The 25,707-nt window shown below is 45.7% G+C and overlaps 1 protein-coding gene across 4 annotated transcripts in view; it reads left to right on the forward strand.

The window, feature by feature from the left end:
• The first annotated feature begins 1,618 nt into the window (after positions 1-1,618).
• The window catches only part of LOC120901536 (rho GTPase-activating protein conundrum), a 57,555-nt gene continuing 33,466 nt past the window's right edge, over positions 1,619-25,707 (forward strand). Inside the window, exons 1-2 of one of the 4 annotated variants that reach the window (XM_040309559.1) lie at positions 3,527-3,780; positions 21,737-21,776. The gene's annotated coding sequence lies outside the window, so the exon portion shown is untranslated. Of the gene's footprint in view, positions 1,832-1,860; positions 2,211-3,526; positions 3,781-21,736; positions 21,777-25,707 lie in introns of those variants that run through there. The other 3 variants (XM_040309558.1, XM_040309560.1, XM_040309561.1) reach the window with 3 other exon arrangements.

Here is a 25,707-nt window from a genome sequence, read left to right on the forward strand (position 1 = left end):
TCTTCTTTGTTCTGCGCTTCCCCCTTCTGTGGATGCTCCCTCGGACTGCTTTCCCTATCGCTTTTCCAACCGCTCGCTGCCCTTTCTTCTTGGTTGCTTCGCCCATCGACTCTGGAAAACCGCCCGAGATAGTGAAACAGGGAATTCAGGGAAGCATAGGGGATTAAAAGCATAAGCAGAACGCTTTTCAGCGATAGATATGAATGAAGCGAAGGTGGCCGCGGCCGGGTCCTCTAACCGGCCGATTTGAAACGGCTGGCAAGAAGAAGGAACGGTGGAAAAGAAAATCGAAAACATCGACGCACCTCAAAACGCACCAAACTCTGGAACGCACCAGTGCGAAGGGAAAAGAACGCAGCAAGGGAAGAGGGTGAGTAGAGTGGAAGAGAGTGCGGACGCGTGTTTGATAATCAAAGCATGTGTGCCGCACAGGTGTATACAAAAGGGAAGAGAAGCCTGACCCAACAGCGCGAGAGCGCAATGCTTGTATACGCACACACACCGTGCGGGTTATGTTTGGCTCTCCTGCTTGGTAGAAGCATTCCACCGTATGCTGTATCTCTTTCATGCTGAGCATGGTAGCGCTGTGAATGTAATCGTGAGGAATTCGTGAGCGAAGAGAGCTAGTGAACCACTATGAGAGAATTATTTTCTTTTTGGACAAAAGAAAATTCTATGTTCTTCTGTTATTTTATACTTTTCTAATGAGGAGTACTATTCGATATCTTTGTTACTCTTTTCGGTGTAATAACTTTTTGCGTTTTCGTAGTGGATCTTATTAAAAATATATAGTATTTGCTTTTGCCGGTCTGGTGGTATAGTCGTCAACTTGTACGAATTAACAACATGCCCGATATTGGTTCAAGCCCCGAATAGACCGTGCCCACCGTACCCATACGTAGGACTTGACTATCCAGCTTTGGTAACAATAAGTCACTGAAAGCCAAGCTCACTTCATTAGTGGGTACTGGCAGGCCTTGACCGACAGCGGTTGTTGTGCCAAAGAAGAAGAAGTGTTTGCTTCATAATGAAATTTCAGTTTTTACGTATCATTTTCAACACAGTGATGTTAAAAATGAATGGTGAAGAGCTCTCAAACTCAATCTAGCTCGAGATGTGTGGAAAATCATGCTGAAGAAATTAAAAAAATATATTATGATGGAAATTAAATATCATATTCGTGTGGATTAACATCTTGAATAACAACGTTTAAATTGGAAACTGACTAGGAAAACCGTGTATGATATAGGCGCGATGTAAGCCCTAACTCGTTACGTCAAAAATATATAACTATAAAAGAGCACACTAAGAACTAGTATACTTTATTTTTTATTTAAAATATTCAACAAAAAACACCTCCAGATTGTTGTCTAATTATATAAATAACTGATGTACTGTCGTCATTCGTGTCTGGGAGAGCAATAACACAATGAGATCATTAGCAGAACCTTTGCAATAGCTGGAAAGTACAATGATTCCCATCTGTTTCTGCCAATTTCAATTTTGACCATCAGGCCCATTCCGTCCAACCCACCGTGCAAACGCAATTCCAGCCCTCTCGTGCGCACGGTGCGTCAAGTGTACGCGCTCGGCCTCAGCGGTTCTCAGAAGAGTTCGAAACGTTCGCCAGGACGGACTCGAATTTTTGCTTTTCGCGCGAGCGCACACGCTCGCCAACACTCATCTCCGATTCGAACGTGGCTCAGCAGCGGGCCACACATACGCGGGGCCCTTCAAGCCACAGTTTTACGTTAGTGTATTTACGTTTGTTGTGAGTGTGTTTTTTTTTCTACCATTCTCTACCGCTCACCATCTAACCACAGCGAAAGAGGTACGGTGCTTGTTTTTGTTCGCCAGGTTCGCCGTTTGTTGCGCGTGTTGTGCGCGCACTGTTGTGTTGTTTGTACAGTTTTGTTATGATTTCGCGTTGGGCGTTGGGGGTTCGCGGGCAGGTTGCGGTTATCCATGTGACGAGCCCTTCTGTGTAGCAGCGAGAGTGCAGTAGTGTACGTGTGTGCGCCGTACGAGAGTGTTTTGCGTCCGTCGTGTGTACCGTGCACATCGTGATGTCATTGCGCGGTTGCTTAAGTGGAGGGGAAAAAATAGAATTAGGAAAAAAAGTCCAAATCCCCATCCCCATTCACTTAATACCACCGAGAACGGCGATATGTCAAACGTCGGCGAACTGTGGCTAAGCTAAGCAGCTAAAGGTGAACAGAAATAAACCTACTACTGAGGGTGGAGAGCAGACAGTGTTTACAAACGATCTTGTGCTGCTGGGCGGGAAGTTCGTGCGTGAATCGAAGCAAAGCACTCACGCGCCACACCATGCGCCATACGTGAAAGTGAAAAGCGCATAAATTTCACCCTTTCCCGGGTCCCGGATGCTGTGGCAGTGACACAGTGACAATCAGGTTCGAAGGAACGGTCTCTGCTGCGTATGGTAGCATACGCATGCACGCCGTTTTGTTCGCGCTGTCGAATTCATCCCGGTTTTCGTGTTGGTGGTGGTGTAGTGCGTTGGGTTATCGAAGGAGTGTATAGTAAAAAACGGCAACAGCAACCGAAAACAAAACAAAAACCGAAAGCGATATTTATATTGGGGTGGGTTCCATTTGTGAAAGTATCCGTCACGCACAGGAATGTCGTTGTTCGGAGGGGTGGGAGAGCTTATGCGGCAGGCAGCAAGCGCGTCAAGTGAGCTGCAACTGCGAGCAGCCGTTTTGTGATAGGGAGAATGCTTTTTTGCTAGCTAGACGAAGGAAAAGGGCGCGCATTCTTTGGCGGAGCTAAGCAAAATTCGTTTACCTTTCGGCTTGGCGCCCGACTTGGGTGCCGATTTGTTGGTAACCAACGGGGTAGCTCATCCAAGTAGCTCTCTTCTAGCGACTCTGGTTGGCTGGTTGACATTTATCGCGTGGTGCCGTAGCGTGCTAGTAGCAACAGGTACGTCACACAGGCCCACAGGCTGCATCCACCGAAAGGGATGGTTGCCCTTTGTTTATGTGCAACGTATGCACATACACACAGAAAGTACCGTACTCCCGTCAGCAGGCTGTGGGCTGTGCAAAGCTATGCTTTGTTCTTTGTGGTCTGAGCACTGTCTTGTCTTGGTACAACTACTTCTGCTACTATCCGGCAGTGCGTTGGAGTGGGTTTTAAGTGGCCATTTCCGGTTCCGCGCTGGATAGCGCTTTGATAGCGCAAAAGGAAGGTAAACACGCAAATGCGCGCGCGAACGGCGAGAACGAAGAAGAGATTTCGACAGTTGTTTGTTGTTTGAGCCGTAAAAGAAACGACAAAAAACCCTCACCGGTTGCCCTTTTCGGATATTGCTCCGTGCCATACCGTGCAGTGACATTCCAGTGAAACGGAATTTTAGTTTTGAGCTATTTATTTGTGTGTTCTAATGTGTAAGTGTTTACTGAAACTGTTTGTATGAAAGTGCACCCGCTGTTGATGGTGGTAGTGGTGCTGATTGTGTCCAGTGTTTAGCCATGGTGCAGTAAGTGCAATTAAAATTAGAGCTGGTTCGAAACAATGAACACAAGTCGTGTTCACATTCTGTTCGGTTCTGCTGCTCTTGGGCGCGAGAAGGTTGAAGGTCTTTGCCTTCCTGGTGAGCGAGTGGCTAGAAACAAGTAAATGGATTGTGATCGCGTTCTAAGTGCGGTGTTCCACGAGACAACGCTCCATGGCATGGTCCTTCAGCGGGAGTACACAAAACATCGAAGTATTTTTCTTTGCCAAAGACAACGGGCTGAGGCACTCCAAAAAATGGTAAGTACGCAATGTGTCACCCTTGGCTGTATGTCACCCTTGCCGTACACAACCTTATCAGATAACTTAAGATTGTGCTCAACCGCGAGGAATCGACGGAGAAGGGTCCACCCACCGTCGTCTTAAATGAATTGTTTCAACAAAAGACTCACCAGCATGTTCCAGCGGCATCTAATCTTAACTCTCTTGCTAATTGAATCCTTATCGGAGTTTTCGTTTTTTTTTTGCGTTTGTTTCGTGCTGAGTGGCGTCGTCACGCGGTTCTGTGCACATTCCGACTGTGTGACAAATTGGGGACGCTCAGGTGACGCAAATAAATTAAACCGTTTCGTTCAAGTGTGACCGTTTTTTGATGCTAGTAATTCTTTGCGATTAACTTACGATTAGTTTAATCATTGATCTACAGCAAGGGCAAGGAGGGTTTGTTGCTAACGATACTTTAAAACCAAAATACATACAACGAGCTTGTTTTTGATAGGAAAAGGATTTGGATTTATGAATGAGATGGAATTCTAAACACGCTCTGATTGGATGCTTCCGTAGTACAGCTGTCAAGGGCAATGTTTAGTTCTACAATGGCATTGCCATCCTTACATCGAATCTCGGGAATGTGCCCAACAAAATTTGACCAAACAAAAATGGAAATTTAATGCATAAACATATTTGATTCCGATAGTTTGGCCATAATGAAACAATAAATAAATTGCACTGAAGATAACTATAAAACAAGATTGTATCATTATCACTTCCCTTGAAGACATTGAGCAGGCAAAATTGGTTAATTCCTTTCCCCGAGTGACATAATTTCCTGCTATCAAAGTCGCTCAGTCTCCCTCTCTCGCTGCCCAAGGGGGCACATTTTGTCCTATTTAAGGACGCACGCTGGTAAAAGTTGTTTCTTTTTGTGTGTATGCGCAGAGAGTGTGGTTTCCCGCACCGAATCCCGTACACCTTTTACCAACGTTCAAGGAGATTCCAAGTGATAAAGTTTCGCGCCTTCTCGAGTTCCCGATAATTGGCACTTCTCAACGTAGGGGTGTTTGGAGAATGGAATGCAAAAACAAGCATTCACTAGCGTCTTTTGATAAAGCCAAGTACAGAGGAGTAATTTCAGTGGATAAAGGTTTAGGTAAAATTAATATTTGTTTCGCAAACTCCTCTTCCAAAGAAAATCGACCGAAAAACGTAACGCCTTTTCTTATGTGTGACAGGTTCTCAACATAGCAGCATGTTTGCTGCCTTCTTTTCCATCCGTTTGAAACACTCCACACTGTCAAACCATGTTCGGTCATCTTTGCCTTTGCTTTGCGAAGGTGCGTGAGTTGTTTTGCGTACCGAAGCATGATAAATGGGGAGGAAAGGATTAGAGGCACGATCAAATTATGCGTAACCTGATGGTGTGGAGGATGTGTCAGCCCTCTGTGTCTGGTTTTGTTGGAAGAAACGATGACGAGGAACAAGAAAAACAAACCTCGAGCATCACCATCCAGCCACCAGACACAGGTGGTAGATGGACAGGAACGCACATATTATATGGCCAAAATATTTTATCAATGATTTCATCGCAAAACTTGTTCTTGCCTTTTACGTAGGAGTCGGTTGATAAAAACCCCAAAATATGCACTTACCCCTTTCCCGCGGGATGAGATTATTTGCAACCCATACGATGTTTCGGGAGTTTTTTTTCTCGAGGACTCGGATTAGCCAGTGCAGAGTTATTTTTAATTAAAATTTTCCAAAATGGCATTTAAGTCCCTGCCCAGTCCAAAACCTTCCCAAAAGGAAGAATGAAATGGCGGGCTGTCGGACGGCTGTTATTCCAGTTTTGTACGCTCGGGATTGGACGTGGATAGGATGTTATTTTTATTTTTAAAAGTTTAAAAATAATTGACCACTCGCGAGACCCTTCAACATTAATTTAAGTAAACCCTCTGGTTTGCGGTGCATCCTGTCGGTGCAATTTACGGTGCGTGATGTTTAACACCGAAATTCACGTAGATTTTCCGTACCGCCTACCCCTGCGCTAGTGATTTCAGCATCGTAATAAAGAAACCTTCCCTTCCCCAGGGACGCAGCGAATGCAGCGAATGTGAGCTCTTTAAGCCTTACTTTTTTTAATGCTGCGCGAAGAAAACTTCACCCGTGTCTCAGATTATTTAATTTGAAGAAATGAATGCTGAAAGTAAGGGAGGAGGACATACAAAAAAAACTAAAGCAACGATCAACCTGTTCCATGTTGCCTTCCTTCCCTCACTTCTCCCCCCCACACATACACCTAGTTGTCAAACAACCTGTTTCGCTTCGGTAGTTTCGGGGTGTCGAGAGAGTGTCCAACCCTCGTAGTCACTGATCGAGTCGGTTGTAATTTTTAAACCAATTTTTTTCTTCAAAACCTCTTCTTTCGAAACGCGCGAAGATTTTATCTCACATTCGATCGCTCGCTCGCAGCAGGGCAGTATGTCTCTTGCGAGACGTTGGCTGGTTTGTAGGTCGTCGCCAACGGAAAGGGAATGGAGCATATGTGTGGCTACGTTTTTTTTTTTTCATTTATTGTTCCGTAATCTCAACCCAAATGTGAGGCACACTGTAGGAGCATAGCTTATCGGCTGGTATCGAGACACTATCGAGTCAAACATTGGCTAATCCACTCTGTCATCCCGCGATAGAAGACACCAGAACCACGATTCCGCTTATCGTAGTTGAATGGCAGCGTTTGATTGAGCGATCACTCGGTACACTACTCGGCATGATCGATTAAGCATAACTCGCGTGTTTTTTCTGGGTGTGGTGTCCCGCTGGTACAATGTCACAAATGGTGACTTTGGTCCTTCACAGATGGGCAGGAATGGAATGTTTCGTACATATTTACTGACGTGATTATCAATAAGCTCTTAACTGCCACGGTCACAACCCTGGCGCGCGGGGCAGAGATAACCTTGCCGTGGTAGTGTTTTCCTTTCTCACAGCGTCGTCTCACAGTGACGACTTTTCGTGTGTTCTTACTTTATGCTAATTGGCTTCGCGTATCATCTTTCTTGGCGCGCCGTTCCGCGCCCGTATGATCGATCGAACGAAATTGGCCCGCAAATCGCACGTCGCGCGCTCGCGCTCGTTTTTGTGTGTTGCGGTGTGCAGAGCAAACAGCGACGCTCCAATGTTTGCGCGGGCGATCGCGGGAAACTAATTTCTGCAATTTATTACACACGAAAAAATGTCGCGCCTGGGTGTGGTCAGGGCTTGGAAAGCTTTTTTGTGTGTGTATGTGTTGTATTTCATGGCAAATTGGCAAACTTCTGCTCAGGGTCGTCGTGTGGGAAGAGACAACTTCAATTGATATTTGAGGTTTTTTAACAATTCTACCTTTTTGATATTTTTTTAGTAAACCTAACTTATGAGCAGCTCGTACAACCTTGTATTGAATAAAGCAACGAAATTTGGAATGTATAAATATATTACAATTCACAAATTCCAGTCATTTCTTCCATAAGGTGAAAACATACGCTATCTTGTTTATATTTTTTCACTCTTGCATTATCCAGCACATCAGGCTTATCAGCCTCTGATTCGATAATCAAAAAGGCATTAGCGGCCGAGCCCGCGTGGGGTACAATAATTCGCAAAGCCCTCAATGCGCCGCACCAGTGCCAATCAAAATTCATCACGAGCCAACGGCCATACCACCGGCACAAAACATAACGAAAAAAACAAACCGGCACACAGCGACATCAAAGCCGCACACTGCACATTAATTAGTGCATTACGATGAGGTGTGGGCGTGTGTGTGTGTGTGTGTTGGTGTGATAAAGATAGGCGGCAAATAAAACAATACCCGTGTGCCTCCACAAGCCCTCCTTCCCCCGGCGTAATGCATTCACACGCAATCGCAATTTCTTGGCCGCGCTTTCTTCGGCGCGGAACTAATTTTGCCACATTTCACCTGCGGCCGCGTGTGGCGATGCTATTTATGAAAGCACTTACTGCCACGACCATATAAACACTTACTAAACGAGAGCTCATCGAAGGTGTTTTCGCGGCCCGAACCGCCTTGCGGCGATTAGTACCGGAACGATGGGTAATCTGGCCTGGTCCGGCAGTTCCGCCCGGGATGTCGGATTTATTTGCAGATTTCACGCCTCGATCTAGCAAGTTCACAAGTAGGTTGAAAGTTGGTGGATGTGTGCTTGTTTTCGGGGGAAAACATGACAGTCGCTGGGACGGCTTGTAAATGAATAAATGCATTACAATGTTTGATTGTCTGGATTTTTTTTGGCCTAGCTGGTTGGTTGCTTTTCACCCCCAAAAGCGAACACGTGTGAGTTGTGCTTTTCATTGGCATCAATTTCACTCCGCCGATTGAGTGGTTGCTTTCCGATTCAATTGTGTGTTTTTTTGTGTTTGTTTCCGGAGCATGTGAATTGATACATGAGGGCATATCAATTAACCATACCAAAAAGTGGTGCCGGTAGAAAGATTCAATATACGCTTGTATGCAAAGGCTTTAATGTAACAGGTTGAGTGTTGGTAATTATAAGCCTTTTGCCTTTGCTAGTTGGAGCGGTTTGGTGGTACAGTCGTCAACTTATGCGAAATAACAACATGCCCGTCATTGGTTCAAGCCCCGAATAGGCCATGCCCCCATACGTAGGACTTGACTATCCAGCTTGGGTAACAATAAGTCACTGAAAGCCAAGCCCACTTCACCAGTGGATTACAGGTAGGCCTTCGACAATGATTGTTCTGCTAAAAGAAGAAGAAGAAGAAGCCCTGATTAGTTTCTATCATATGCTTCGATTTTTTTTTAACTTCGACTACTTATCATTGAATGTTTAATTTTGATCTGATCAGTTAAATAAAACTATCTCAAAAAATGAGTTCAAGTTTGAAGAATTCGAGAGTATGCTGATTGTTTTAAGTTATCAAATGGCAGTTGGTAACCCATGATTTTCCATTAATTTGCTGTTGATTCAAATATAATTCAGCAGTTATGGTTTTCTATTTATACCAAATTATGACATTTTTTTAAATGAAAAATCCTTATTTTTCGTAATTTTTCCTCAAATACTGTTGTAACAATGTTATGGTTATCTGATCAAAATGAATAAATAAACAGAAAGTGTTGAGCTGTTCTTCGAAATAATTAATGTGGTTAGCCAAAGCTGGTCCATTTATCCAATTTTTGACGATTTAAATGAACGACATTTGGCATGGATGGTGAATACTTAACATCAACGCTATTGGACCTTCTGATAAGTGCTCCTTGATATTGCAATATAACACATTACGTTCAGTGGCTCAAGGGAAATAAGCTTGGCAATGCCTTGAATAACACTCTGAAGAAGCTGCTTCTACGTAAAACAATATTGCTGAGTTTTTTTTCGAGAGAGAGAAAATAAGCGAACGAATCAGCCATACAACTCACGTGGCCATTTGATCGATCTTTCATTGGATTTGATGCGGTGCTCTAACGACCTGCGCTGTAATTGGCAATGAGGCCAGCACTGTTTTTTGGTCTGTTTCAGTTGACACGTTCGGACCGATTTCCGATATGGCTTCGAAGCCCACTTCCACCGTGGTGCTGCAAAAACAATCCTCAAAACAGCAACCAGCAGACACTCGGGTTTACTTAGTATTCCGAACGTATTTTCGGTCACCCAGCACACTAAGTAAATCCACAGCCCCCTTCGATGGGTAACCCTTTGCGGGTTGTGGGAGGTACGCACGATCCCGATTTGCCGATGCAGAAAATAAACTCGAACGCGGTCAGCCGCGCGCTTTCAACCATATCCTGGTCGCCTGGCACAGCGGAAGCGCCGTGAACCTCCTTAGCGGGCGTCGTGTGTGTGTGTGTTTGCAATACTGCGGGTGTGGAAGGAGAAAGTGTAACTGAATATAAATGATGCTCGCGCGTATTTTTCGGTTTTTTGTGTGTGTTGTGTGTGCTTTTTTTTTGTTGTTGGTACAACGCGCTTGCGCATATGTCGATGCAGCGCTGGGTTGGCGGTGGCGGTTATAATTTAGTTTTCGTACGCGTGCACCGTGCGCCAAAATGTGTGAAAGTTTTTTAGGCGAAAGCTTGGCTCGGCGGTGGTGGTCGGTAGGCAAAACTAAAATCGAAGTCACGTGCGTGCGTGCCCGAGAGAGCGCGCGGTGCGCTTTTGGCGCAGATGGCGCACATTTAGTTTGATCGTTTATGGGTTTAGCAAAACAAAAGCACAAACACACACATCAAACATTAAGATCGGCGACCGATGCGGGTGCATGTGTACTCAATAGAAAATGGAGTGGCTCTGGTTTTAGTACCAGTGTGACCGAGTTTTAGTACTCATTTTGAAAACCAAACACGGATGTTTACTTTGAAACAGGTCGTTTCCAATAACTTGTTTTAAGTTTTACTCTTTTTTACTATTTTTTATAAACGGTGTACTGTTGTGCTTGTGCATTCTTAACTACAAACACAAACTTACTAGTTCCGCATGACAGTTTTCATGTTTACTACCAACAAAACAAACAGCATAATTACATAAAAAAGGTTTTTAATTACTGAAGAGCTTGAATTTCCCTTGAATAATCTGCATCGAATTGATTTTCGCACCGTTATAATTTGTTGATTTTATTTGATTATCTAATGCCCTGTCTATTCATTCGCCTGTGTCGTTGAACTGTTTAATACCGGTAGCTCCAATTTGCACATTCAGTTTTCTCAGCATAAAAAACCACTCTAGTCTCAGTACGGTACTTTTTGGATAATAAGAAAATAGCAAAGTGTTTGCATGTCTAAGAACGGTGTAAAAATCAGCCAAAAGCGATTCTTTCAGGTAGATCCAGCATGAAAGAATCCATTAACGCGTTCGCTGATTGCTCGCATTCAATCGCTGACTTAGAACTGATTCACCGCACCGAAAGAGGGACAGCTTAATTATGAATGTTCTGCGTGTCCAAAATTAAGATTGCCATCACGCACAAAAGCTTCCTCCCCACTTCGTTGGGCATTAAAATTTTCCCAAGCAATTTCATTTGCGTTCCCTTCTTTTCCCCGCACCCAAAAAGCTAATTGAACGCTCGCCGAACACACTCAAACACAGAAAGCTCCAGCAGACTTCTAGACACGCGAAAGTGAATTGGAAGTTAAGTGTCAGTATTTAAAGCAAAAACGACTTCCACCCGAAAGTAACGTGCAAAACAAACTAAAGTACACGACACGATGATGCACCGATCGGTTGGGAAAAGCACTTTTCCGTTCGTTCACTTCTCCCAGGGGGTGTTTTCTCGCCTTCATGCACGCGCGCGCTCGCACGAATGTGCGCCGCATGGCGTTGAAAATGAAAATGTTTTCATTTCACAACCTAACGGCACCGGAAGTGGTTGCCGGGCAAACGCAACGAAAATCAACGCCGAACCTGCCCGCTCGTGTTGAATTTCGGAATAAACTTACATGCGAGAGATTAAAACAACACCCTCGCCTCCACCCTGTGCCGGCAGCCCTGCGTTAGACAAAAGCGAAAAGCGAAATTGAATTTAAGTGACCCCTCCTCACCGAAGGCGCCTGGTGCGGTAACTTCCACTTGGGCAACGCGCGAAGCGCCCTTAACCGTTCGCGATCGCCGGGTCGGTATGAATTATTCAATGTTATGATAATTCGACCAAGCCTGGCAGCATCTTCGCGACCGGACTTGATCTTGACGATCTTGTGCTCGCTACATCTCTCTCTCTCTCCACGGTGGGTAACCATCGCCGAGGCCCGTGGTCAATTCGGGGGTTGACCTTTTCCACGGGCAATGATGATGATGATGATGATCCGATACGAGGAGAAGGTTTCTCTTTCCATCCAAACATTTTAACCTGGTCGCCACCAAAATGCCACCCGTAAACAATGTTTGGCAATTTCTCCTCGACGTGCTCAGTGGTGCTGGAAAAGCGTGGTTTTTCTTTCACGCTCCAAAAATCGTCCGGATATTGGTGTTGGCGGGTAGTGCTGAATTTGTTCCGGGCGTGAGCAATGAATTTTTCTTTCAGCTTTAAATGATTTCCAGAAAAGATCGTGCGATCTGTATCGCCTGGTGGGGAGGTCTGGTCGCTGGTTAGGAGAAAATTTCAACCAAAAGCGCATATCCGACCATCGCAAAGTTCATCCGCGAGGTGATAATGGAGTGGCATGGAGTTTTTCCTTCCTCATCATTTGACTACGGTGACTCTCTATGGCCTTGATTTTCATTAATTTTCATCGCTTTTTTGGAGTTTTCATCTCCGTTGCTCATCAGTGTGGGTGTAACTGGGCCGGTTGGTTTTGTTGTTTTTGTTTGACTGCGTAGCTCATCCTGATCATCATCGGGCTGATTAGCTGCGAGGAAAGTTGTGGGGTGAAAGTGAAATCAAACAGGTTGATCTGAGATTTGTTTCGGTGGTCGGTGCTAAAATTCGGGCAATTATGCGATCGTTTTTATGGCCGAATTGCTTCTTCTGAGGGGGAGGAACGGGGAAAGGTTTGCTGCTTGTCGTTGGTTTGCGGTTTTTATTGCGACGCCTTTCGAATATTTGGTAGGTGTTTAAAATTTTGGCTATTAAATTAAAAGCATTCTTCAGAAAATTGTTTGAATTTCGCTTTTTATTTAGATTTCACTGCTAAATACAAATCATTCATCTTGTCAAGAGAGCAACTATTAGCTCCAGGCCAGTAGCTCTTTACTTGAAGTAGCTTCAGTCACCGATGACATCACTAGTTGTTTTGTCAACAAATCTAGAAACAGTGAACGAAACATTCCACACATTCAACACCCGAGATGAGATTGTGCTGTACCGATGAAAAGTAGGTTATCGTTTATCGCCTGCTGTGGGGGGATCTGCGAGCGCAAGGTCGAGCAACACGTCTTATCTTAGCTATGTTTACGTTTAAGATATGCTGTGTACTATTTTTCCCTCCCCAGGTTCAATGTAACAATCTTACAAAAAAGAGATATAAAGATCATTCACTAAAAATACACTCAACAGTTGATTTATCGCCCCCTTTTTTCGCCCCGTCGCTCAAACGAGGTAGTAACCTTCAAGAAAAGCCGATAACTGCTGAAGTGATAATCATCGGCTTCAGTTGAACTGGTTGCGGCCGTAAATATTTTGATTGGTGCTTCCCATCATCATCATCACCATCATAATTCCGAAGGTCGGATGAACGTGTTTCCGTATCGAATTCCTGCGCACGCTAGAATAAACAACCGACCGAATTCCTGCTCGCTAAAACGGAGCGAAGTGTTTACCTAAGGGTGAGAGGCTCGTGTAATCAGGAAGTTGCAGAGGGCCCGCAAATCGTCGGCATCGGATCATGCGGAAGATTTATTTGCCTTTGACGGTCCGTGACGTTCTCGGTCCCTTGTTCAATCGATAAATGATCGATCAATCGATTTTGCTGTCTTCCTACCGCTGCTGACACCACAAACGTTTCCCGCGTGTCTTACGGTTGATGCGCGAGGCACCTGTTTCTGCTGTCGTCTTATTGCTCAAGGTCTCGTGTTGATCAACAGCATGAGGGAAGGAAAATCACCATTTCATCTTCCGCCTAAATGGGCCTTATTGGTTTCTAATGTGAAACGATTTATCATTCAGAATTGCGCAGCGCAGTGGATGGGGAATCTGCGCTGTCTAATGTGCGCAGTAAAGTCTCTTCAGTCATAGTTCAGATTTGTTTTTTTTTCGGGCAAAAGGTACCGCAAACAGGTGTAGCATTATTCTTTCGTATGCAAAATATGCAAAAATGCTTGTTGAATTATTGAAGATGCTTTCAATAATGCATACATTCTAATAATGCTAAACATTCTAAGCTTACCGATGCGAGTGGAAAGAATCTTGCAGCAAAAACAATGTGACGCACGTTTGCATATTTTGTACGGCATTAATATTAATATTCCTAATGTACACTTCATAAAGTGAAGCGCAAAGATAAGATTGATTGCCGCAGGCTCTGGCGTGTTTTGAATTCTACTCTTGTCTGCTCTTCTCTACAACGGCTACGATATGGACTTCTTCTATCTAGAGACGAACATGCCGTATGCGCGACTTTGTTCAGAATAGTTACAATAAAATGACGGCAGACGCTACTTTGTGCAGCTTGCGTACGTGTTTCGTTTAGCCAATTCGTGCGTTGCGCTGTACCGTCGATATAGGGATCTTGCCTAGGACGCACACCGCGCTGGTGCTGATGAGAATGGTACATGACAAAATCACCTGGCCTGTATGTACCTTTTTAGTGAGATGAATATTCATAACGCAAATCGCACCGGGCAGGCCCGCCCGGGTCGTGAGTTTGAAAAGGAGCGTGTATGTCCAAGCGTTGTCTTCAAGATCCGGCCTCCAAAGATGATGCTCGGTTTGCGCAGCTGTTTGCACGGTGTTAATATCCTGCAAACCTGGTCTGGTCTGGAGTGGCGGTTGGAATTTCTGGATTTCAAAAGTCCCTCCTACCAAGGGCACATCGCGCGACATGCGTTTTGGACGACGTTGGGATAGAGCAAGAGAAGTTATTTTTGGAACCATTCCAGACCGGTAGTAGCTAACTCGATCGATTTCCATGCCGTGCGTTCGTGGCAAATCAGCAGCAGGTCCCGCAGCCGGGTCCAGGCGGCAGGTTTCAATTTCCAATCTCGCGTGATGACGATCGTCAGAGTAACGATTTTTTGGGGTTTTGTTTTACGAACTGGCTGACCTTCCTGCCGGCCTAGTCGCGTGGAGTGGTGATGAGCCAGTTGAGACGACGGCGGGTGGTGGAAGAAATTAATGAGATTCACCTCACGCTGCGACTCTGGACGATGGACCGATCGTGATCCGTTTCGAGTGACCGTCTTCGATCCGCTTCGAAGGTGGGTTCTGTTGGCGGTGTACGATCGGTGTGTCTGTGTGTTGTCTTTTTTGTTCGTTTCATTTCGAGCTGACGATCGATACAGCAGAAAACCGGTATGCAAATGTGACACATTCCAATCAGAAGACGACAACCACGACGACTTCGGCGACATTGCCTGTTTGTTTGTCACGTCTCCAATCTCCCCCGGTGCCTTGCGTTTCACCCACTTTGCACTCGACAGAGTTTCGGAGGGGGGTGCGCTACTCATTTACATTCGCGCTATTCTGTCACCTTGCAGGGTGAGAGGCTCTGAAGGCGATGGAGGGGGGAGAAATATTAAGGTAAATACAAATACACATTTCGCACCAAACCAGGGGAGGCAAAGCGGAGGGCTACGCCAAAGACTGAAGACGCCACACGATGAGAAATCCAAAACGCTGTGTGCTGTTTGTCCTGTGACGACAGCCAGGCCCCGCTGACGTATCTGTCAATGAAATGGTAGAATTTACGAGACGAAGTTTGGCATACAAGATACATTTTATGGCTAGGCTGTTGATAAAACATATGCCTCCTAGCTATTTGTATGCTTCCGATGTGGAAGATTGATGTTAAAATATATTTTTCATTACGAAGCTACTGCTAATCGGCTTCTAGCTGTTGAAAGCGAGTGCCTTCGGTGAAACAACTGATAAGCCACCGTTGTGCGAAGTTTCATTAGTCATCGATTGGTTCTTTATGGGGTTCTGATACCATGCGATAGCTCGGCGGGGTCTGAATCAGCAATCAAAGATCTAAAGATGTTTGACCTGATGTTTGCAGCAGGAAAACCCCGTCAGCTTCGTATGGCGGAAGTATTTATGAATCACTCTTTTATTGACCCCAACTGCGGTTGTGGGTTCTCTGAAGCTTTGGAGTTCAAAAACCCAGCTCAGCGCAAACTCTTATTGGTTGTTTGATTTTAATAAGAAGCTTCCGTGTATGCTGCCTCACTACTTATCGCTACCGACAGCAAACGGATTGTAAACGAACCAGAAGATCCTGTTGTTTGCAGGCCCAAAAAAGAACTCTAGATAATGAGCGATGAAGCCGATGCAGAACGTGGTACAGGAAACGTTCTTGCTAAAGAGCCAGGCGGTCGGGAGAGCTCTTTACTTTCAAGAAAATTATAGACTCTGCTGCTTCCATGCACCGAACGCCGCCTGTTTTCCTTCGCCGTAATTGCTCGGCAGGTCAAATGGTCACGAACTCTGCAGTGGCATCTGGATTGTCATAGGGATTGTCGGCTATTACCGCCACACAGTGTACAGCGACAACACAACAGATGCCACTGCGGATCTACGGTGCTGTTGCCGGTGTTCTGTTTGCTGCATCGGCCATCGCACTGCTACTGCTGTTTGTGGTGGCAAACGGCATCTTGTAGCGATGGTTTCAACAAAGTCACCATGCTATAATCCTCTCTTGGAGCATCCAGAAGATTGCCCGTATCGTGTCCGCGCTCTGCCGTGTAGATGCCGCGCTTGAGCGAAACGGCGGAACCAGCAAGAGAGATAATTACCATCCGCTTAGTTTAACGCTTAATGCCCGCGGGGGCACGCTCGATCAAATAGAGGACCTTGTTGTTCGGTGTGTGTCGGTGCAGGTGTGTTGTGTGGTGCCCGAGGAGTCCGAGGTGTACCGAGAGAATACAGACATTATAACACAGACTAGTGTGCGCGCTCGCGAGCGCGGGCACTTTTGTTTGGTGGATAATGTGACACAGAACTGGCACGTGTGCAGGTGGTTGTTGGACAGGCGCGCTGTGGAGTGTGCAGTAGGCACACCACAAACCATGAACGGCGGTGCACACAAGTGCACACGAGCGTATTTTAATCAACTTCCCACATTGCTGCTGCCTCTCATGCTGCGGGCCTAATCCCCAACCCCCACGGACACAAACTGTCGAACAAACAACTCGATCTCTCGAGCTAGAGCTCTCGATCAACTGGTCAAACTCGTTTGCGTCTGTGTGCGAGTTCTTTCAAACGCTTGTCTTAGACTCACCAATGGTAATAGAACTGGCAGAGCACGCTCTAACTCCAAGAATCTACCAGTGCCGAGTTCAATTTTGAATAATTCTGGAAAAGGTTAGTGGGAAAGAACTGGAACACCAGATAGTGGTGACTGCTCAGGGATGTGGGGAGATATTTTAATTCACTTGCAGCCTGGAGGTGTTCTTGCCAAACCCCAATCCACAAGATACTGCTGCTAGAGCTGCTTACGTCACCAACCTGCCCGTATGTAAGTAGTTCGTATGTCATGGTCACCTGATACTGCCAAGCCGTCCGGGGAGCCAGTACAACTCGCTCGCATCCACTTACCCACCACTGATGTCTGTCCATCCCACAAACGTGCTGCAGCCATTAATCTGTTTCACAAGTTCGATCTGTTTGTCTTTGCCGCAGGATGATAAAAGTTGCTATAAAAAAGCCTATTTTATGACCGTCCTCTGTGAGTCTGGTCTGAAGTAGTAGGCATTTCATTTCGCCTGTATTCATCTGAATATTTTGAGCTGCCGAGACGTCGACAACGGCACGCGGTTAGCCAATCCAGTTTCGATGGCGTTACGAAGAATGGACAGATGGTGGGCGAACTCGTAGTAGAGTCGGGCTGGGGTAGAAGTTACAGCAGCGGCAATGTAGGTTCCGACGTCCGATGTGTAGTCGGTACTGCTCGCCTAGCTGCAGGAAATGTGCTCTGCTCTGACGCTTCTGATTCTGACACCCAACAACCACGACGACGACTAGGGGATGAAGTATGCAGTGCAACACAACACCGTGTGGGCACCGTTACGTCTGACTGCTGGTTTGACGTGTAGTGACCGCATCGCACTTCCGCTTCCAGATTCTGGGACCGGTTTTTGTATGCCGCTTATCGGGTGCTGGGGCAACAATCGCATCAGCAGCGCCGGTCCGTGGAACACTTGTGGTCGTAGCTTCGTGGAGAGGGAGCGAAATACCTGGCGGGTGATTTGCAACTCTCAATGCTCAGGCTTTTAGCGCCCGCGCGCCGGCGTTGGACCCGCGCATATCGGGGTCGTCAATCAGCGTTTGGGTATCGAGATTTTCCAACCTATTTCAGCAATTGGCAAGCGCCATGATGCCTGTTCATGATATACAGTAAAACTGTAGCACAGCAGCACCTGGATGGCCTGGATTTGATCGAAAAACAATACCAAAGGGAAGGTACGGCTGGCGTGCGTGCCTCGCGCGCGTCTGTGTGTGTGTGTGTGTGTGGTCGTAGCTGTTAACTATTTGAACCAGGAAGCGGACACGTGAATGATGATCACATGCGCATATTTGCATGCGTCCAGCTCGATTTCCCACCGCGGTCCGCAGTTTCGTGTGTGCGTGTTCGGACTTCATCTAAATTGCGAAAATGTGTAATCATCGTTAAACGGCTAAGCGATTCCATAAATCTCGCCCGGCAAAGAAACAGGGGGCAAGCAATGCACGGGACGGAAGTTGACTTAACTTTCGCTCGTGCTGCGGTGCGGAACTTGGCTTGACTACGCAGCCTTGACTACGAACGACGTAACCGCCGTTTCCTTTGTGGAATCGGTTTTGGGGGAATGAATGGTAAATGAGCTTATTTTTGGAACCGCGCAACGCTCATCCCATCGGGTGGCATCGGCCCCGGATGCTCCCGATTGAAAGAAAGTGGAAACGAAATGTTTGGCAAACGTTCGGCGGTTCTGAGATGTTTTGTTGATTTTATTGGTCTTGGTGGTTTGGGGCTCATTTGCAAGTTCAATATCGAATAGGTTGGTGACCTATGCGAATGAGGTAGACCTTAGGGTTGTTTGTCAAAGATGTTCCGCTCCTCATGCTGATTAAAATTAGAGATTTTTGAAAAATAATAGCTACAAGTTGATGAGTTCGAAATTCCACATGTTGTAGAACTGATCATACTTCAAGGAAACGGCCTTAAAAGAGACAAAAGAGGTGAAAAGACAACCTTCATCCAATGTACAAACCTACGCAGAGTAGGCTTTTCAGTATCAACCATTCGGTCTGAAACCAGCACCAAAAGCTTAACATCTTGAAGTGATCATCAAAGAACCCCATTTAAACACGATCATATTCCAACAGAGCTCTCCAGTTTGCTTGCTTATTGTTTGACATGTTCTAATTTTCGTCTCGTCTTTACCTTCCGAGGGCACTCAACAAACACACGTCCCCAAACCATTTCGTATAAAGCACCCTCAAGCTGGCAAACAGTGGGCGTTCATTTGGCTCATTTCCGTACAGCCACGACGCGGTACAAGTGTCATCGGCACCGGTAGTGCCATGTAGGAGTTTCCAGAGGCCACGACGCTGACACATAGCTCTGGCCCGACGGTGTGCAACCCCTGCGGCTATTTGTTTCATTCCAGGGTGTATTTTTTCTACATCCATCTTACCTCCAACCTCCACAAGACGCCATTAAAACGTGTCTGTCGTGTCTCGCGCGCGCACCCGATGAGTCAATGCGTTGCCATTCATGTGCAACCCGTGACGCGTAAGAAAGCTCCTAAGATCCGTGCCCAAGATCCGCTAGGTGCCCGATTCCTCATTTGTCCGGGTCCGGGAAAGGGCAACTTACGCTGTGTGTGCGTGTCTGAGTGCTCTGCTCTGTGCAATGCTCTCCTTCTGTGCGCAAAACCGGTACCAGTGGGGAAGATGACCCAGCCGGCACATGGGCGCACGCAGTTTCTCCCCGAGAGCTGGCCCTTCCGAGGCGCTGGCCATGGGGCCGCGGGTTTTATGAATGAAAAGTGAACGAACGCAACCCATCTCGACGCGTACGAGTCGCCACTGTCAATGGGGCGACGGGGAGACAAATTTCTCGGAAATTGCGTGTTGCTCACCCGGGCTGGTGGCGTGAATCAATCGGCCAATGGTGCTACGCAGTGTACCGTTTGCGCGGCGCTGGTTCATGGCAGAGGTGGCCATTTAAGGTGCTGCGGTTGATGCAGTGGTTCGTGACGATAAGATGGGAAACAAAGTGCTGCTTGGAAAAAAAAGATTTCCAGTTTGGAAGGAAGGAAAGTTGGCAGAAGTGTATTGGGTTGTTGTGAGTGGAATACATAAATGAACGCTGTAGTAGTTGTTGATAGTGTACTATGGACTTTATTGCACTATTGTAGATGACCAAATACAATATTCAAGAAATGTTGCAACAAATTTGCTCATAACTCTTGCTATGCTGCCCGTATGCCACCCTAACCTATTGCATTTTCGTGCTGCCTGGCATCTATTCCTGCGTGAATCGAGGACCGATTGATGAATCGAATTCTTCCACGCTGTCACAATAAATTCACCTGTCTCGAAGCCATGAATGGGCCATCGGCCCCATGACACCATAACTACTGAACCACCTCACCTCTAACGCGTACAACAGCAACCAAATGCGTAAACCCTTGCGTACGTCAAGCAGCGACAACACAATCGATCGTTCCCATCACACTTTCGCTGGCCATGCCGTATATTGCGGCGATCAATTTGGAGGTGACTGATCGGGGCCAGGCCAGGTCCATTGGCAACCCTCAAACCCCGCACACCACCCCTCCCCTATCTGGCCGGAATTCGATCCGGAATCGGAACCGGATCGCTAAGAAGCCGAGAGAAGGAGAGCGACACCCCGAACTGGGTGAAATCGAAGTCGGAAAATCGATAATGACACAGCATCTCGCGCGCGCACACGCCAGCGCCCGCCCGTGCACTCCATTTTGTTCCGTACAAGGCGTTTCCATTTCGTTTTCCTTGGCGCGTTAGAAATCGATCGATCGATCATGCAATGTGGCGACGGGGCAGCGATGGGGAGGGGTAATGGCGACGGGGCGAAGAGAATGAGATTTGTAGCTCAATAAGGCACGAGGGCTTCAGCGAGCCACATGTGGAAGAGGAGGGTGGGGTTGCACCTGATGTGATTTGATGCACTTCAGATCGCGTGAGACTCAGAAAAAAAAACACTACCAACAACATGTGGTGCTGGTGGGGAGTCGTATGGGTGGTACGGACACTACTTTCATTCATCAAATGGTTGCAGGCACCCTCCCCGGATGGATAGGGCTGCACGAGAGTAACGTTAATTGATTCCACATTGCTCTAATGTGTGTACGACGAATCGTAGTAACTCGTAGAGCGAGATGAGAAAAAAGGGGATGCACGCGTACCCGGTGTGTGTGTGTGTGTGGCACCGTTTTGGTTGATGTAGTTAATGCGTAAGAGGTCGTTGAGTTTTTGCTACATTTGCTTTTGTGTAGTAAGGCTGTAAAAATATTACAGAAAAATGGAAATGTAGGAAATATTAAATAAAAACTCAAAATAAATGGACTAAATAGCTTAAACATAAAACAGTAAAATATAAAACAGAAGATACATTGCATTACATTACACTATTGAGTTTAAGATAAGAAATTAAATAAACTTAAACTAACAATAAAAAATAAAACAATAAATCAATAAAAAAATAGATAAATATTAAATAAGAAATAAATATTTGCTTCAAAAGTATGCAAAAGTAATTAATAACTGAAATTAAAAGTCAGCAGAGGAAACAACTAAATTACCCTAATGAAGGGTAAGTCAATGTATCTGCCAACGGTGGTACATCCCACGCCACGCAAATAATACACCCGCCCCTCGGCACAGTGTGCCTGAGCATCATTTCGCCGTGATGATATTCATCACATAAATCACTCTCCGAGATCGCTCAAACGGTTCAACACACTACACACGCCCGTGCGCGCTCGCAAATTAGTGTCACCGGGTGAGTGGTACACTTTCGTTTACCCCTGTGTGTGCACCATCACCAAATTCGTAGACCACAAAACTTTCTACGTCAATTAGCGTTGTGTTTTTGTTGTCCCGGCTGGTCGCGTGCAGACCCGCGCGGTGCGGGAAGGGAAGGGTAAATCTAAAGCTCTAAGCGAATTTTGGACCTTGGGGAAAGGAAGGTAGAGCAGATGAGGTGGGATTGTGTACGTGTAGGAGTTGTAGTTGGCTGTAGGTTGTTGGTGCGTTCTGGAACGCCATCGTCCGGTGCGCGAGAAAGCGAAATCTAAACCGTTTGGATTAATTTCCTTTGTTTTTGTGTTGTTTTTTTTTGCAGATGATGGGCGTGCTGTGTCCTAGATCGAGACGATGAAAAGGTAAGTTAATGTCGCTTTTGTTGATAGGTTTATGGCTTGGATGTGCGTTAGGAGGAGACGATTTAAGAGAAGCGTAGATTTGGATATGATTATAAACATTGAGGAATTCTACAGAAGACCATCTCACAACGAGGAATTCGTCAAATCCACGACAGCAACTTTGGAATTGCGCATAATTTATCACCTTGCCTTTTGAAGGACGTTTTGCTTGTCCCCAACTTCGTTGCAAATTCAAGACCTTGTCATCGATTTGAAATTTTAACAACTTGTGTCAAGCTTCATTTCTCTTCGGATCGGCATTTTTTGTTACCCTGCTTCCCTCGTTCACAGTACGCTCACAACGCGTAAGTGTCATAAAGGGAGTACCCGTGTGCCGGCATGCAGAAGCACAGCGACAGGCAGTGAAGAGGCGATGGCCACAATGTCACTCCACCGGCACGTAACCCATTGACACAGAAATGAAAAAATTGCAAACGACCATTTTTCGTTACACTTCACGGTGGGGGGAGGCAGGTATGGAATTTTCGGAACATTTTTGCCCTCCACTTCCACATGAGCCGCGTACGCAATGTGTCCATTTTTTACGCTTGAAACAAAAAACACAGGATCCCAATCAACCCTGATCGCTTGGGAAGATAAGTGATTGTCACTTTTTTAGTCTTCTCTTATGGTGTTTTTTTATTTATGCTTCAGTTGGACTTTCGTTGGACAGTATCTATTGTTGGGAGGGCAAAAAAACGTGCCTGAGACCACTCGATCGATCGTGTCATTTTTTGTTCGAGGCGGAAACTGGGAGCTTTACGCTCTTTCTCAAGTATGCGGCAAAAATTCCAGAGGGTTGTCATACTTACAAATTTGAAGTATGTGATCGTGTCTCGCGTCTATCGCTCTCAAGCTTCCCAACGGAAGTGGCATCTTATCATTCCTACGCTGATCGGTTCCTAACACGCTAAACTCAGCGTTTTTCTTCCTCTTGTGTACGTTTTGTGTAGCACATTGTTTCGGGGCATTTAATTCAATGATAAGTTGGAAAGTTACTGACAACAATTACTCGATTTACGATGAGAGTTGTGGGGAGGTGCAACGAATTGAATTGCGAATTTCTGTCAATTTATTTTCGTGACGGTTTTACCCGGTTTTTTTTTTTCTCTCCCTCCTGTGCAAATTGTTGTCATGGGAAGAAAGTATTTAATGTAGCAATGGTGTAGCAGAAATGCATCTCGTGGGTTGGTTGAGCTGCTTTGTTGTGGTGCTTCGTTTAAAGGCGCAGATTTCTAATCGATTAAACGATTGAGCGCCCGGCCCTGGTAATTGGATGTTTGCAGATTTAGTTGCAAAGCGTGGGATAGAGTGGTTTAAATTGGAGTTGGAGAGTGGTTTCAGTTTGTGTGATATAACCGTAGCATTTTCCTACGATTGATGAGAATTTAACGACGATGACGATGGCTTTTGCTTTTGTTTTCCGTGTTGATGAACAAGACAGGAAGACGCTTTGGTGTGACCGCTTGGACACTGCAATAATCACTTTCCTCCTTAAAGAAATGATAATAAACATTATTTAATGAGTGCCAAAGACAAATACATAGTTCAAACTTTGGCTCTTTCTTGGACTGCCGCTCAGCGGTCCGTTGACCTCACCGGACATTGTTGGCATTTGGCTTAACCTTCGTCTGTGAAGCGGAGAAATCATCTTCGGTATCGACATTTGATCATAATTTTATTCAACCTCCCACAGCTCCAACCTTCCCATCATCCCGCCTTTTTAGTGCAAAGTTCAATCGTCATCAACGCGCCCCGTGTTGATTTTGCAACAGCCAATTTTCTCTTCAACCATTGATGGATGTGTCGATCGGCCTAAAACGGTCTTCCGATCCGGCACCGGATCGTCAGCGGTGGCGTGCTTCACTTTCGATCTCATCTCCGCCTGGGCGGTCTGATCGTCGCTCGGTATAATGTCGGCACTTTCTTCGTTTAATTCATAAATCAAATAAAAGGTGAACAGCCGCGCACCGTTTGCGGGACCGACACTAAGCATGCGCGCTAAATCGGAAGCGAACAGGAAAGGCACTGGGCGGAAAAGCGTGTCTCAAAACCGATCCGATCGGGTACCGGTGTGGCGGGAAAACTGATCGTGTGTGTGCAATGGTGCGAGAAAACGTGCCGCCATGTGGTGCTCGTGTGTACGTGCGTATGTGTGAGGGGGCTAAGTGGTAAAGCGATCCGTAAATAAACATCGATTCCGGAGCTGCAATCAAAACCGCATACACCAAGCACTACGCACACACTGGTGCATTCTCTGGTACACGAACACCATCCACGGGGGCAATGTGCATCGATTGCGCCCACTGCGATGCGAATGGAAGCGAGGAAACGAAATGCCTCCCAAGAAGGAGAAAAAGTGAGCATAAGCAAAGCATAGGTAAACATATCCAAACCGAAACCGGCACCGGAGTAGGAAGAGAAACTGTGCACAGATGTTTCGAAATAAGCAAAAAAGAGAGGAAAAAAAACGAACGCAACGAAAGAAAGACAAATCGATCGCTTTAAGTGGAGCTCACGGAGAAGCCAGTTTTTTTTTTCGAAACAAATCGAAGCAATTGATCTCATACTCATATACGATCAATGCTCGTGTCTTTTGAAGGGGACGGGGGAGCTTTGTTTCGGTTGTAGATCGTTTACTTTTTATTGCGTCTGGTTAAGATTTTATCTCAGCTCAAGATTCATGAGATGTGCTCGAAGTGGGGTAATCACACTTGGAATGAGAGCATTCTTCTTAGAAATTATGAAACTTTCGTTTCGAAATGCTAACTCAAGCTACTATATTCGAGTGGTTAAAAGAAGCGATGTAGATCTTTTCATATTGAAACCCAACGCCAGTAGATGGTAGCGGTGCTATAGTCTAATGTTATGAACGCTAGGCTTCTATAACAAAAGACATGGTTAGATTCTCGTCCAGAAGAACAAATATCGTCTTTCAAAAAGGCGTCATTGGTTATTATTGTGGGTAAAAACAAGAAGAGTAAAACATTTTGCAAATTATTAACACAACATTACGAAGAGCTTCGCTTAGAGAATTTCAATGATTCTTCTTTATTCAGTTCTCTCATATGTTTTAATTTAGAATTAAATAGAAACATAGCTTAAGTAATGTTAGTTCTGCTTGACCTAGAGTCAGCATGTTGGTTGGATGAATTCAGCATTCAACTCCGACAGATTCATTTCAAAGAACGACTCTTTTTTGGGTCATGTTTTTAAGAAGTTTCATCATGATTCTTGAAAATGTTATATTGTTGGCTATAGCTTCATTAGCTCTAAACGAGACATTTATCATTATATCTAGAGCTCAGTTATTGAAACATTGCAAACGCTATACATATTCCGTTATTCAGTGTCAGCTGTGCAGAGAATAAATCCTCCGTCTAAAAAAATATCCAAAACTGCCGAAGCCCCGTTCGCGCAACCATGCAAACCAATAGTTCCGAACCCGAATCGGTTACGCTCGTTTACGGTAAGCTGGCGCGAAATTATCAAACTGCTGTAGCGGTCGCGCGGTCAGCAGTTGTCGGCTGGCCGACCTTCGCAGTCCTCGCAGGATTGAAAGTGCTGTAGCCCGCGTCATTTTCGCAACCCTGTGGCAAGGGAACGGGACGTAACCAAACCTGCCGAGAGACCATCAGTCATTCAGCTTGACGCTTGATGTTCGGAGACGGATTGTGGGCCGCTCGAGAAGAGGAGGACCCGATTTACAAATGGTTGTATGATTACTTGTTCGAAGCCGCGATCTATCGGGCGATAAATTCGTTCCCGTCATGGTGTTGCTTTTTTTTGCTTGTTTGTTCAAATACCCACAGTCATTGATCAGCTAGCTCCGACACTAAGACAGTCTAAGAGACATGTGCCGAACAAGACGCACATACACGCACGCGCACAT

Source organism: Anopheles arabiensis, chromosome 3 (assembly GCF_016920715.1).
Source record: "Anopheles arabiensis isolate DONGOLA chromosome 3, AaraD3, whole genome shotgun sequence".
In the NCBI taxonomy this organism is placed as follows: Eukaryota; Metazoa; Arthropoda; class Insecta; order Diptera; family Culicidae; genus Anopheles; species Anopheles arabiensis.